Consider the following 10026-nt stretch of genomic DNA (forward strand, 5'->3'; position numbering starts at 1 on the left):
CACCTATGAAGTGATCCTCATTCTCATCAATAAATTCCCAATCGACCCATCACATATCACTGACAATTGGCTTTTTGTCAAGCAGAATGGTCTCATAGAAGTCTTGTTGTTCTTTGGTGTGGAACCTATAGTCCACTATAGTTCTCCTCCTTATAGCATATGGATCAGACTGCCTGCAAAGTCTCAATCCGGCATCCTTTCTGATGAGCATGTCCTCAGCCACTAGATGAGCATCATTGTGATCTAGAATCTTGGGTTTCAGTTTTCTCAGCACTTGGGCTTCATCATCTTCTTCTTCGACTTTAGGCACTGGGCCTTGTTCTTCTCTTCAGCAGGAATGTTTCTGGTGCTTCTCTTGGGCTTAGAAGGCTTCTGAGCTTGAGCTGTTGCTTTGGGAGCAGTTTTGGGCTTTGATGTGGCAGCCCTCGACTCAGCATCCTCTTCTGCTTCATATTCTTCTAGCTCTCTCATGATGGAGGATCTACCAAGCACTCTGGCAGTGGTCTTCTTGACCCTCTCCTTCCTCTTCTTGCCATCTCCAGCCTCTTTTGGTTGAAGAGTGAACTCCATAGTTTCTTGAGTGGAGGCTCTGGCCTTAGACATAGGAATCCTTTTTGCAGGTGCCTTCTTATGCAACCCTGGCTTGGTTGTCACAGCAGTACCATACTCTTTCTTTAGCACCTTGTTCTTAGAGGTGACTTCCTCTTCAGTGGCCACATAGTCCTCATCTTCAGAATCTGAGGTTTTCTTCTTCCTTGACCTGGTGGCTGCCTTTGGCAAATTACTGGGAGTGCTCCTGCTGCCATCATCTGAGGTACTTGAGGGACTAGTGCCCTCACTCAATTGCACTGGCCCTTCAGATCTGTTTTGGGTGTCACTTTGGTCAGACATCTTGGTAAGCAAACTGACAGCAAACCCTGTGAATAGATACAGATGAGGTAGAATAGATGAGCATCACAAAGTGAGGAGTTTTTGCAAAAACAAATGAGTCAAAAACTTAGTTTTAGTTCTCCACAGAAATCATTTCGGAGCTACTGATTTGATAAACTCGGTGATACCGAAGCAACTTTTGGAACCTAAACTAGTGAAGTCGGTCAGACCGAGTCATAGTTCGGTGGCACCGAGATTGCCAGGGTTACACAGAGAGTTGAACTCGGTCGCCCCGAGTTGCAATTTTCGGTCAGACCGAAAACGCATGTGCAATGGCCTAAGACAAATCGGTGAGACCGATTTATACAACTCAATCGGTCCGAGATGAATTCAGCGGAAACCTAACCCTAAATTTTCGAGTCAAACCTAACCTAAAGGATGTTTTCTATGGATAGATTGTTTTCATACGTGGTAATGATCATGGCAAAGCAATGTGCTAGGAATCAGAGTAAGGAAATAGCACAAAGTATCGAACCCATACCCTAGTTCAGCGGGAGTTCGCTACGGCGACAACGGTGGAGCAGAATTCCGTTGACGGCGATGGAAACCAGCGGCGGGAGGTCGCTGGCGGCGATAAGATGATCTGGAGACCCGAGGAGGCAGAGCAGGATATGCGCGGGCTGAGGAGGTTTGAACAAATTTCCAAATTCTTACCCGTGGGTATATATATCCCGACCCTGTCGGTGTGACCGAGTGGAACAACTCGGTGGCACCAAGATGCAAAATCACAAGCGGTTACTGCAACTCGGTGTGGCCAAAAAGTTCAAATTGGTTGCACCGAGATGGAAAACCTAGATCAACTTGGTGAACTCGGTGTGACCGAAGTGGATGACTTGGTCATACCGAAATGCACAAAGCGGTTTTGGAAGTTTAAGCCTATGGCGAATCGGGGACTCCGAGTGTTCCTCACACTGTGTGGTTTGAATCTGACTTGATCAAACTTTGTGATGTAGCATGAATAGAGTTTGACACGAGAAAAGCATAGATAGCTAGAGGAGGTTCTTAGTCATTCTTGTCGATCCACTTGGCAAAAGAGAAAACTCCAAACAATCAAAACAACAAGTGGATGTCCTTGAATGAGTAAAATATGCAAGCAACATGCTCACACAATAAAATGGAAAATGAAATATGTGGTAAAGCATGCACAAACACTCTAGCATCTATCAAGCAATTGGCGATGACTAGGTCACTATATATGAGTATATTGACTGAGGAGTCAAATGAGAACATTTGATCATAGGTCATACTCATCGTTTAAGCACAAGTGGGGTTACCACTTTTACATAAAGAGTTGTTGTGCTCACACCTTTAGAGTTGCTTTAGCTCAGTTGATTAGAGTAAAGCTCCCCTAGATGTGATATCCCCCGTAAGAGGGATGAACTAACCTTGGGTTTTGTCGATAATGACTTCATGTAGGTGTTGAAGATGTGGATGCTCGATGTTGATGTAGATCATTTGGAGCAATCCATTGGAGTGAGTTGCACTTGCAATACCTATACGGGTTAGTCCCATGAGGAACAAACAAGGATATCCATAGACATAGAGTGATGTACACACAAGATGATGTCCATGAAAGAATTAGGTTACCTTGTCCCTTGTCTTACCAACAAGAGGGTTTGTGACTCCTTGAACTAGTGCAAGATGTGGAGGTTGTTTGCACTTGTCCTTGCCAAAAAGATATGAGTGAAGTATGTTGGCAGAGTCACCCTTAAGAACTCTCTAGTTCTTCTTCTTCGGGATCCACATCATCCTGATGGGAATCCTTGGAGTTGTAGTCGTACTTGATGAAGTGGAACTTGATGTAGTCTTGGGAACCCACTTGACCAAGGCCTTAGGAGCTTCTTCAAATGCATCAATCTCGTCTTGAAGCATGTCCTTCCCTTTTTGCTTTTGGTCTTGTGGTGGAAGATCATCTTCAGCTTGTGTCCCTTGGAAAGAAGTAGGACCATACTTTTCTTGTTGTGGAACAAACTTCGTCTTGGGGTATTGATCTTCTTCCCACTCAACTATATTGGCATTGAACTTTCGTTCAAACCAAATACCTTGATTCTTTCGGTGACTTCCATGCTTGCGTACAATTTCCACAAATTGCTTACTTTCGGCAAGACTCATTGTTGTAGGGTGAAACCCTAGAGGGGATCTTTTCACACTTGGAGGGGGGAAAGAGGAAGAAGACTCAAGAACACAAGAACACAAATCACTCAAACAAACCCAAATATCACATCCAGTAGATTAGCACACAAGAGATCCACAATATTACATGAACAATTCAAGGAAAATAGCACTAGGGTAAAGTTCTTCCCACAAGGTGAGGTCTTGAATCCAAGAGGATCTTCGCCAAGAAGGAGGGCTTGATCTCCAAAAGGAGCAACTCCAAGAGGAGGTCTAGATTTCCAAAAGGAGGAAGATGAGCAAAGCCCTCTTTGTGTTCTAAAATACTTTGCTAACCCTCAACATAACCCTAGGTATGGTTTATATAGGCTTGGGGTCAAAGTGGATAAAGAGGGGCTTGAACCGGAGATCTCAGCCGGCCATCCTGGGAGGCCCGTGCGCACGGGGGTCACGTGGGCACGGTACAGGCTCGTGCACATGGGGTGCTCCAGTGCCAACTCCCTGGATAGTCCGTGGGCATGCGGTCTCGGGGGCCCGTGCACATGGGGTCGCCTGGGACATCCTGTGTTGCTGCTGTTGCACTCCGTCTTGGTCCGCGTGGCCTTGGGGGGGGGTCCGTCTTCTCCTTGTAGATGCTCCTGAGCCTCTTGGTGGTGTTCCTCTTTGTACCTAATGAGACATAACATATTTTGGTGAGGTAGCAACAATGTTCCGTTCGTATCCGTATGCAAGTTAAGTAGGAAGGAGTTCACCTCGGTTTCCAAAGCACGAGCTCTAGCTCCTGCCACAGGTTCACGTGGGGCTTGATGTATTGGTGTAGAGTCCATGGGGATGATGGAAGGATGCTCCGCATCATCTCCCCCCCTTGGGAGAGATCCGTTCACGGATCGTGATCTTCATCACCATGGTACTTGGCCAAGTCTTTGACGTTGAATGTGCGCTCACATTGTACTTATCTCATGGAATGTCGACCTTGTAGGCGTTGTCGTTGTAGCGTGCGAGTACCTTGAATGAACCATCAGCTCGTGGAAGGAGCTTGGACTTGCGCTCCTTGGGGAAATGGTCCTTGCGGAGATGTACCCAAACTAGGTCACCCGGTTGGAACACCATTGGAGACTTGTGGGTGTTGAGCTTGGTCATGAGTTGTTGTACTTGGCGCTCGATGGTTTGCCTTGTATCTTCATGCATCTTCTTGAGGTGGTTCACTCGGTTGCTCGCGTCCATGTTGATGCTCTCTTGTAGTGGAAGAGGAAGAATTTCCAATGGGGACAACGGGTTGAAACCAGAGACGACCTCGAAGGGGGAGTTGCCGGTAGCCGAATGTCTTGCACGGTTGTAGGCGTACTCGGCGATTGGTAGACACTCCTACCACTCCTTGGTGTTCTTCTTGATCAAGACGCGTAGTAGAGTGGAGAGTGTTCGGTTCGTCACCTCCGTTTGGCCGTCGGTTTGAGGATGGTAAGCCGTGGAGAAGAGTAGCTTGATTCCAAGCTTGGCGCATAAGGTCTTCCAAAAGTAACTCAAAAACTTGACGTCGCGGTCCGAGACAATTGTCCTTGGTATTCCATGTAGACGCAATATTTCCATACAAAAGATATTGGCAACATGTGAAGCATCGTCTATCTTGTTGCATGGGATAAAATGAGCCATTTTAGAGAATCGGTCCACCACAACAAATATGAAGTCCTTGCCGTTTTGAATCCTAGACAATCCAAGCACAAAGTCCATGCTAATGTCTCCCCAAGGTTGGTGTGGAATAGGTAAAGGCATATGTAAATCATGGGTTTGAGATTGTGACTTAGCTTTGCAACATCTAGAGCATCTTTTGGTGAAGCGGACGACATCACGAAACATCTTGGGCCAAAAATAGCTCTTGGGGAGCGTGTCATAAGTTTTGTCGCGTCGAAAGTGTCGTGGAATTGTCACGGCAGATGTCCTTAGTGTCAGGACTTAGTCGTGAGGCCAACGCATCTATGTGGTAGCTTGAGAGGGGTTGAGCGGGATGAGAGACGCGATGTTTTAACCAGGTTCGGCCCCTCACGGTGGAGGTAAAAGCCTACATCCTGCTTCATTGATATTGATGATGATGATCACGGTTTCAAGAGTGCTCTATCTTGAGAGCTATTGTCTAAACCTAACTTGTCCAACTTGTGGAACTTGTGAATCTTGTCCCTCTTGGGGTGCCCTGCCCCTCCTTATATATGTTGAAGGGGCGGGTTACATGTGGAGTCCTATTAGGATTAGGACTAGTCTACCTTCTAATACAAACCGGATACAAGTTCGGGTATTAACTCCTTGTAAGGTAAATATTCCTCATGCCTTTCTTCTTAAACCGGCCCACCATTAACATAAACTGGCCTTCTGGGCCTTGTCATTCATCTGACCCGTCCGCCGGGTCACCAGTGTGTCATAATGTTCCGGCGGGTTTCTTGTAAACCGCCAGGTCAGGGCAGGTCGCCAGTGAATCACCAAGTGTAAACCGGGTCTCAAGTAAACCGCCAAGTCAGCCGGGTTATACTTCCGGCCGGTTTACGCCGTGGGGTATATCCCCGACATTAGCCCCCAGTTTAATTTGGATTTATCCATGTTAAACTGATCTTGTAAAACAAACACAAGAACAAACTTGACAGATTATGCTCCGTGTTAAGAATTCTTGTAAACCGCCACCTGATCATCCTTAATTCCTTGTCATTTCCTTCTTCTAGAAAATCCAGGCCAATAAGCCAGCTTCATACTCAATTTGCTGTCATTGGTTTCTCATAGAGAAATATTGTGAAGAATAATCCACTTGAGTCGGCTTCCAAAGCGCGGGCTTAAGAAATATTTGTCTTGAAATACTCATCTGATATTCATCCGGCTTGAAGATGTAGAACTTGCCGGTTTATGATTACCACCATTGTTGGGTTATAAAAACTGATAATTCCGGGTCATGATTGTTGCCAACGCCGGTTCACAACGCCGGTTCATGATTATTGATTACGCCGGATTGCAGCCACAGGGTCATAATGATTGGTGATGCCAGGTCAATCTGGTTTGCTCAAACAGAGAATTTGAAAATATTTCTTCGATAATAATATAATACTTGTAGCCCCCAAGTCTTGAGCAGAACAAAGTGATGGATTAAGACTTTCTTCAATATAAATACTACCAATTTTGAAGAAATCCATCTTGTTCATCCCAGTCACTAGTCAGAATTGAGTATTCCACATATGTAGCCCCCAAGTGCCGGGTTGTCATGCTTGCAGCAACCTGGGACTTGTAATTGCTTGATGCTCATAAAAACTTCAACCAGTGTAGCCCCCAAGGGCCGGGTCATTCTGCAATAATGAGCAGGGACTTTGTAAATATAATCTTATAAACTTTGAACAGCAACGTGTAGTGTAAGTGCATCTAGTGCCACCCCTAGTTGGTTTTGGAGTATTGACGACAAACCTAGTTGAGGGACTAATGTGTTTGTGAGAATTGCAGGATAACACAGGTAGAAGTCCCTCATTGATTCGGTTTTACTACCAGAGATGACCCCTAAAAATGTATGAAGACATTGAAGCCAAAGGTGGTATATGAAGATATTCACATGGAAGACTATGACAAAAGAAGACACGTTATGAAGCCAATGGAGCTCGAAGACTTAGATCTTTCGTAGTTCTTTTTCCTTTGTGCTGAGTCATAGGAACCACCGTACTGTTAAGTGGGGTCCAGGAGGACCAGTCAGAATGACTGAAGTGATGCCTAATCCAAAAACCTATGTCTTCGAGTGAAGACAATGAGAGCGAATCTTGTCCAGAGCCGGACAAGTCAGCTTTGCTTGTAGCCCAAGTAAAGTTGCCATGAGAGTTTGAAATCTGACCATTGCGACACATGTCAGTTCCTTAGTGACCCAGGGTCATTTTGGACAAATCAGGTCGGGTTGCCAAGTGGCTATAAATAGCCCACCCCCACAACCATAAACAGTTGGCTGCTCAGATTTCAGTGCACGGCTTTTGTTGTTTGAGAGCAACCCACCTTGAAGCCTTTGAGAGAAAATTCCTAGCGAGGAGAAAAGCCCTAACCACCCAGAGCCAGAGAACATTGGGCATCACTTAAGTCTTCTTGTCGGTGTGATCTGAAGACTTATTACACTTGAGGACTGTGAATCCTCCAGACGGTTAGGCGTCGCGTTCAGAGCATCCAAGAGACATTGTGGATTGCCAGTGAACGAAGTCTGTGAAGGTTTGGGAGTCTACCTTGAAGACTTACCAGAGTGATTGGGCGAGGACTAAGTGACCTTAGCTCAAGGAGAATACGGTGAGGACTTGGTGTCCTGAGCTGCGTGTTCAGGACTGGGTGTCCGGGACTGTGTGTCCGGGACTGTGTGTCCTAAGGTTAAATACCTAGCCGCTCCAACCAGACGTACAGTTGTCACAGCAACTGGAACTGGTCCAACACATCATTGTATTCAACGTGTCACTGGTTTCATATTCACTTCCTTTTTCTTACTGTTACTCATTGTGAAGCCATTGCATGCTTGCTCTATCTTTTGTCTTCACAACGTGAATGTATGATCTGTTTGGCTTCATAACTTCTTCCTACCTGATCCTTATTACACTGCAGCTGTTTGTCTTTGTGCTTTCACTCTATTGAATACTTGACCATGGCTTGCCTAGTGTAATCTAACTTCCCCTGCATAGTAATAGGCAAAGTCTTCACTGTTTGTCTTCATAACTCCCACGTTTTGAAGACTTTCATAAAAATCGCCTATTCACCCCCCCCCCGCCTCTAGTCGATATAATGCACTTTCAATTGGTATCAGAGCAAGGTGCTCCCTTGTTCTGTGTGATTTGGTTTAACCACCTGGAGTTTTAGCTATGTCGACTGCAAGGATAATCAAAGTCTCCGCTGCGTGCCCCGTCTTTGATGGAACTGAATATCCCTACTGGAAGAATAAGATGCGCATGCATCTTGAAGCCATTAACGTCGACCTATGGTATGTCGTCGAGAACGGCGTTCCGAAGGCTGGAGAAGGTGTCACTACTGCTGATGTCAAGAAGTTCACTCAACTGGACTCTACTGCCAAAAATATCATCTCTGGTCATCTGACAAAAGGACAGTATGGCCGTGTGAGTGCCTTGAAGACATCCAAGCTGGTATGGGACTGGCTCTCCAAGGTCAATGAAGGCGTCTCAACCCAGAGAGATCAAAGAATCAGTGTTCTTCGCAACCTCTTCAACCACTTCAAGCGAAATGACAATGAGAATGTCCAGCACACATTTGACCGGCTCACTGACATCACAAATGAGCTTCAAGCCCTCGGCGCCACTGAGATCACCAAACATGAAGTCGTCAAGATGCTGCTGAGATCACTTGATAGTTCATTTGACATCCTAGCCCTGATGATTCAAGAACGTCCTGATTTCAAGACACTCGATCCGTCTGACATACTTGAGAGGCTCAACACACATGACTTTCAGCTTTCTGAGAAAAGAGATATCTACGGTCCAAACTATGGGCGAACTCGTGCCTTGAAGGCAAAAGTTGTTTCCTCATCTGAAGAAGAATCTGACAGCAGTTCTGATGATCCTGAAGACATTGGAAGGGAAATTGCAATGCTAGTGAAGAAGTTCCAAAAATTCACCAAGAAGAAAGGCTTCAGAAAATCTTCACGATCAAGCTCAAGGAATGATGAAGCTTCTGCTCATGACTACAAGAAGAAAACATGTCACAAGTGCAAGAAAACTGGACACTTCATCTCTGAGTGTCCATAGTGGGACAATGAGAACAGAAGGAAGAAGAAGAGCAAGGAATATGATTCTGGCGACAAGAAGAAGAAGAAATACTCAAAGTCTTCTTCCAAGTCTTCCTCAAAGTCTTCATCACACAAGAAGAGCTCATCTGGCAAAGCACGTGCGTTTGTTGGCAAGGAAATGGATTCAGAGGAGGAGTCCGCTTTTGAGGAGGCAAAGGTGGAGTCTGAGGAGGAGTCTGATTCTGGCATTGCGAGTCTGGCAACAGCATACGTCGCCAAGTCCATCTTCAACACTGAAGACAATGACTGCATCACCGACACCAACGCAAATGACAAGAACGACTCCACTCCTACCTACTGCTTCATGGCACACGGTGCCAAGGTAAACACACGCACTACTCGCTATCAAACATCTAGTGACGATGACTCTGACTGTGATTCAAAACCCAGCTACAGAACACTTGCTAAAATTGCAACTAAACAACAAAAAGCTATGGAACATATTCAAAAACTGTTAGACAGAAGCGATGATCTGTTGGGTGCTGAAATGACTCGATCTGAATCCTTAATTGAAGACATAAAAAATCTTCACGTTAAGTATCAGGAACTTGAAGATCGTCTTGATACTCTCTCAACAACTCATGAAAAGCTTTCCTATGATTATCTTCAAAGGAAGCAAGAACTTGAGAAATTGAGAGCGGCTCATGAAGATCTTCAAAAGGAAAACGAGTCACTTCGCGCCGAACAGATCAGTTCCGCTCAAGAAGGATTTGAACCACCATGTCTTAAATGCATTGAGCGTGATAATGCTACTTTTGTTGCTAAATGTTTCACTGCTACTGCTGTTGCAATATCTTCAACTGTTGATGTGGTAACTAACCCCTCTGCTGAGGATACCACTGCTATTGCTGATGAGAATGCTAGGTAGAAGACATTGCTTGAAACAGGGATGTACAAAAGTCTTAAAGGACATCAGACTTTATGTGATGTCCTCAAGAAGCAGATTCTGAATCGAAACCCTAGGAAAGAGGGTGTTGGGTTCGCAAGGAAAATAAATGCAAATGGCTCTTACTGGAAACCTGAGTAGTACCCCAAAACCACATGGGTTGCTGCAAAGGAACTTTCAGCAGATCCATCCAATTTATCTGGCTTCACTTGTGCTAACCCCATTATCATTGATGAATCCTTTGATGCAAACTATAAACTGTTTAAGAATCAAAATGGTGAAGTGTTTGCCAGGTACATTGGTACTAACTGCAGGA

The sequence above is a fragment of the Triticum urartu genome, chromosome 6A (assembly GCF_056163025.1).
Source record: "Triticum urartu cultivar PI428250 chromosome 6A, HENAU_Tu73, whole genome shotgun sequence".
Lineage (NCBI taxonomy): Eukaryota > Viridiplantae > Streptophyta > Magnoliopsida > Poales > Poaceae > Triticum > Triticum urartu.